The sequence below is a fragment of the Juglans microcarpa x Juglans regia genome, chromosome 7D (assembly GCF_004785595.1).
Source record: "Juglans microcarpa x Juglans regia isolate MS1-56 chromosome 7D, Jm3101_v1.0, whole genome shotgun sequence".
NCBI classification, from domain to species: Eukaryota; Viridiplantae; Streptophyta; class Magnoliopsida; order Fagales; family Juglandaceae; genus Juglans; species Juglans microcarpa x Juglans regia.
The window spans coordinates 24,326,885-24,333,032 of record NC_054606.1 but is presented as its reverse complement, the minus strand read 5'-3'; positions in this window follow the sequence as shown (position 1 = coordinate 24,333,032).

The following is a 6,148-nucleotide window of genomic DNA, read 5'->3' as shown; positions in this document are numbered from 1 at the left end:
CTGGTAAATCAATGTTTTTTAAAAAAATCCAGATTATCTCAAGAATGTTATTTTTTTTCAAATTTCAACTATAACAAATATGAGCATGAGAGAAAGTGTTGATGATTAGAAGCCAATTTTATTTTATTTGTTAGAATAAAATATTAATAAAACTGATTTTGGGATGAATAGTAGTCCCCATTTTTAAGGTGTCCCAATTCACATCCCAAAACCTTTCCTTAAAATAAAGAACCGGTTGGAGGGAGGTTTTTGTCAAAAAGTAAAATTGGGTTGCTAAAATTTAGAGAATGGGGGTTTTGGCATCGTGATGCGGATGCTCTTATTACAAGTAGTCATCGAGCCTTTTTTTTCTTCCTTATCCACTCTCTCATCCCTTACATCTCGTCAAGTTTATCTATGAATAGCTTAATTGTACACTGATCCAAAAAGATTCACATATTTGAAAATTTCAAATTATATATTGAATCGTTAAGTTGTTGAATTAAGGGAAACTAGAGCTCTTCTGTTATTTGTCATGAGCACCTATATGTTCTTGTTCTTTTTGTTAGAAATTATTGTTGTTAGAGAAAATCCAGGCAATATCAAGTACAATATTAAAAGGCCAAAATTGTTCAGACATGGGCAGATAGTAGTCTGCATCAGCATTTGCATGAACAACATCACAATGTAGTGTAACGTTAAGGCCTCATTTAGATAGTGAGATGAGATAGGATGATCGGTGAATAGCTGTGAATGGTATATAAATAGTAGTAAGATGGTTTGAGGTCAAACATTTTATGAAATTTTGGAAAATGAGAGAGAAAAAGTTGAATAAAAAGATTATAAAGTTAAAATATTGTTAAAACATAATTTTTTATTTTTATTCTAGAATGTAAAAAGGTTGAATTGTGCTTTGTGTTATGTTTAGAAGTTTGAGAAAGTAGTGATCATTAGCTAATGATTAGATCCAAATTTTGGATATTTGAAATTGAAAAGTATTGGTACCATATGACATTTGGATATTGAGATGAGATGCGATAGAATCTCGTTATTCAAACCAGGTGTGATTGGGTAAAGTGATCAGCTACCGCTCATCATGTATTCCAAATCCCTAATTCTTGTCTCCTCCATATTGTAACCGTTCAGCTCTTTCGGCGAAGAAAACATATGGCTGAGGTTGGAGTTGCATTGCTCTTTGCGTTCCTCAGAGCGTTATTTGACAACATGGCATCTCAAGAGGTCATTCACTTCTTGCAGGGATGAAAATTTGTTAGTCCAAGTATCACAGAAATCTAAAAAAAAGTATATATGAATCGGGCCATGATGGATTTGGCCATCAAAGTGTTTTATCGAGCATCATTATGAGTGCAAAAGTTTCAACAATATGCCATGATTTCACTGACATTAATGGTTTTTAAGAGAAACAATGGAAGACAGTTGAGGGAGCACATCAATGAAGAAAATGGCATCTGAGCAGCCAATTCGGCAGATACAATCATGACCGACCATCTTAAGAGTTTTATTTTAACTCTTAAATAATTTCAGATCGATTGCCTTTCATTTCGTTGATTTTTTCGCAATCTTACAATACTGATATTGGACCCTGTTGATTATTTGTTTCTCTAATTCTTGAGGACTATAGAAATATTATATTGCCTATATGAACAATAGAAATAATAGCAGGGGCATGAATTACCCAAATGATAGGGAACATAGGGGGGGTCATCTTGAATGCTGTGATAATGTTTATTGGTAGGGTCGTTGTTAATGTTTAATATTGTGAAAGAATGGTTGTTTATATGAACAATAGAAACAGTAATGAGGGCATGAATTACCCAGTATTTGATAAGGAACAAAGGGGGCATATTTAATGCTATGATAATGTTTATTGGTAGTGTGCTCAATAATGTTTAATGTTGTGAAAGAATGAGTTGTGATAAAAGGAAAAATTTGTGGAGGAGATTCATCTGCCCAGTTTAGATAGTAAAAATATTTTATCTCATCTCATCTCATTATTATAACTTTTCAAACTTCCCACATAAATATAATAAACAATCCAGCTATTTCAAATCCCAAGACAATAGTAATATTAAAAAATAATATTCTAATAATATTTTACTCAACTTTCATTTCAATTTACTATCCAAACCGCACCTAAATCATGATGAGGTTTGAATTGCGAGATTGGAAGAAATAGTAGTTAAGGTGCGGGGAAAGATCGGAAGAAAATTTTTTAACTTATTTTTTTTAACATTTTCTTAATTATTTAATTATTTATTATATCCATGTTTTCGATTTTTCATCTGTAACTGTTTTTTTAAAATTACTTATCTCTCTAAACTATAATATACTTTAAATCTGTGCTTTCGCAACAATAATATTTTTTTTAAAAAAATCATATTTTCACAAATGGTTAATCAATGAAGAAGATGGTATCTGAGTAGCAAATTCGGCGGATACTGTCCTCACCAACCACTAATATTATGTTAAACATGGCCATATATATATATATATATATACTAGGCGGGAGCAACGTGCAAAGACGTTTGCCTAGTTTTATGAATTGGTTACCTTCTCTCCCTTCTTCCAACTCTTATTTTATCTATTTTGAAGTTTCAAATGTATTGTAATAGAAGACATGATACAAATTTTCATTCAACTATGTTAACTAACAAATTCACGAAGTATAAATCAATCAAAGGTCATTTGTAGGTACTTTGTATAGGCTATTAATGGTGTATTAAAGAAGTCTCATGTACGCATCTTCACTGTATTTTGCCCAATTCGGGACTGACCTTTAAATGATAGAAGCAATATTTCAAGTTAACAAGGTTTTCATTTCTGCAACTCTTCCCAGCTTTTCTTACAATATTCACAACAGTACCAGTGCAGATGTCTTGGAAAATATCAAAAGATACGCATCATCCGCAAATGGACAAGTCCACATGACACAAACCAACAAGACCCCTCTCCTTTTCCCTCTCTCATTAATGTCAAACGTGTTGGCCTGAGTCCTCACCTCGTTCCTATCTTCAAGGACCCTGAAGCCACAATATTTATAATTTGCCCACATCCGGCAATGATTATTGATTGCCCACATTTGCATTAAAAATTTTAAATGCAATAAATATTGGATATGATGCACTAAAGTGAAGTTGTGGTGTTCCAGTAGCCCCCGATTGTAGGGTTCTAGAGATAAGTAGAGACTTACTTGATTATATAGATGTTTTACACAATAAAAAAGTTAGCCCCCGTTGACACAATTGCTGGTTTTGCCATTGCATTGAACTATAAAAGATGTACAAAAGAAGTCTCAGAACTAAGTTATATATAAGAGGCTTCCAATCAGATTAATTAGACTAATCAATTCAAACCTACTAGAAATTAAAGCTCCATTATTATATTTATTCTTACAATTCCTTAAATCTAATGAATAAAGAAAAACAATAATTCAAATTTGTCACTTTGAATTATTATATATGTATGATAGCCATTCGAATAAAGAAAAACAAGAATATTTTGAGATCTAAACTCAACAAATCACATGTGAAAGGCTAAGGCATTAATAAAATTTGAACCCATTCAATAAGCAAATTAGTTAGGATTTTAAGAAACTCCACATGATGCATGGTCAGGATCTGAAGTTGATGTAAAAGCCTAGAATTATTTCGATCATTGATGGTGAGATGAGACACTACAATAGAAAAGGGTCTTTTAGGACGAAAATTTTCATCCCAAAATACCTCAATTTCGTCCGAAAAAAGTTTTTGGGACAAAAAAGATCGTTCCAACATCACTGTGCCAAAAGGTATTATGGGACGAAAATCACTATTTCGTCCCAGAAAGAAACCGTTCGAACATGTTCGAACGGTAATTTCTTTTTGTCACGGTTGAAATTCGTCCCAGAATATCGTTCGAACGTAAACAATTTTAAGTTCGAACAGTAGTGACGTGTTTGAACAATTGCGAAATATGTTCGAACAAACATGAAGTCGTTCGAACGGTATTAATTTATCTTTGTATTCGAACGTTAAATGGTCGGGTCGAACGGTATATGGGTTCGAACGGTATAGGTTATGTTCGAACACGACTGAAATAAATGACGTTCGAACGTTGTGTGATCGTTCAAACTCTATGAACATAAATTTCGTTCGAACATTATGTTAACGTTCGAACGCTATTGTCATTCGAACATAGAGTTCGAATGTTTTATGTTCGTTCGAACAAAATCTCTTCAATTTAAATCAATAATAGAAAACCAAATAGATATTCATAATATTTTAAAAAATACATTAGAAATTGTTTAACACTCACAAAAGTGTTATAATAAGCGCAAACTAAATAAATAACAGTCGAGACGGGCATTGTTCGTACATAAATAGATAATCCCAAAATATGTACGTAAAAAGCCATCAGTTGCTTGGAGGCTTGTACTGTTGCATAAGTTGCTACATTTTGAGTTGCATCTGTCTTCTGAACTCTTCTTGTTGTTCTTCATGTTGTTTGAGGCGCATATCCATATCTGCTTGTTTTGCCAATTGAGCCTCTAACTCATGCTGCCTTGCAGTCAATTCTTCGATTCTGGAATTCACATTCTCTAGCGCTATAGAAGTCATAGATGCATTCCCAGAAGAAGAGGAAGAGAGACCGGGCTTTACACAGCGACCCAAACCCCTCAAATATCCTGAACGTTGAACCAAGACTTGTGTAAAAATATCAATATCACTTGTGATGAATTTTGATCTGACACAGATTCAGTACGTAGGGCAACCATTTTATCCTAGACATATATAAGATAAAGAATTAATATTGTCATAAATATTCTAATATATTTAATTAAAACAGGTTATAAAACTTATATAATTTTTACGGGTATCAGGATGAGTCCACTCTCCATTACAATCAGTGTGCGATGCAAGTCAAGCTGCTGGTTGTCCTTCTCTCCCGGTATGTTCGTCAGGAATGTTAACCTTGATCTTATCCACCTTCCGATATTTTTCCAACGTCACCCCTCAAGTGGTGCTTCGACCTTGACGAGATTGTACTGTAGACTCTATAAAAAAAATAACATTGTAATCAATTTCATTTATATGTCTATTATAGGACCTTAATTAATAACTTTTATGAGTATTAGATTTTTACCTTGTTCTGTAGAGTCAATCTCTAATGGTGAGTTTGAAGGAGAGCTAGGAACAAGTAGAGATGGGTTGCGAACTTCCTTCATCTTTGGCGGCATAATTTCAAACTACTGATACATTTAATAAGTAAAATATTTGTCATCAAATGTAATGTTAACACATAATTGGTCAATCATAATCTGTATCAGTTTCATTTGACAATTCACTCTCATCGTCTGTAGATACTTCAGATGATTCAACATTTTCCTCAACTGTTGCATCAACAATTTCAGCCTCAATATCTTATCTATTTAATGGAATCATCTCATACTAGCTCAAATCCACAAATAAATTTAAGGCGGGTTGATCTCTTGGTATGCTTCTTGAGTAGAGGAGTCATATTCTTCTTCATCTTGTCCTTCCGCCTGAGGGATAACATCATATATATTTCTTGGAGAATATTTTTGTACTACTCGCCATTGATTTCCTAACTTCGGGTCATCTAAGTAGAATACTTGAGATGTTTGAGAAGCCAAAATAAAATGATCATCTTCATACCCTTTTTTTGATATATTAACACTCAAAAAATATTCATCATCATGGACTCCAGTACGAGGATTGCTTAAATCCCACCAATCACACTTAAATAGACACACCGCAATCTCTCCCAAATATTTTATTCCAATTATATCGACAATAACCCCATAGAAATCAATATTTTCTCCATCATGACTTCCTTCGACTAGGACACCACTATTTTGGGTTTTCCTATAATAATCTCAATCCATTGTGTGATATCTACTTTTTCAAGAAATACATGCAGAATATCGAGCAGCGCATCCCGATGGGCCACGCGCCAATGCAAACAATTCATCTGATATATCATTTGGATTATTCGCATGCATTTGTACAACCTACATATTGAGTAAAGCATATACTATATCAAAATTGAAATTAATATTTTTTTCATTGGTTATTGAGTAACGCATATGTAATGTCATTACCCGTTCTTTAAACCATCTCGGGAACTCCTCTTCATGTTTCTGGTTTAT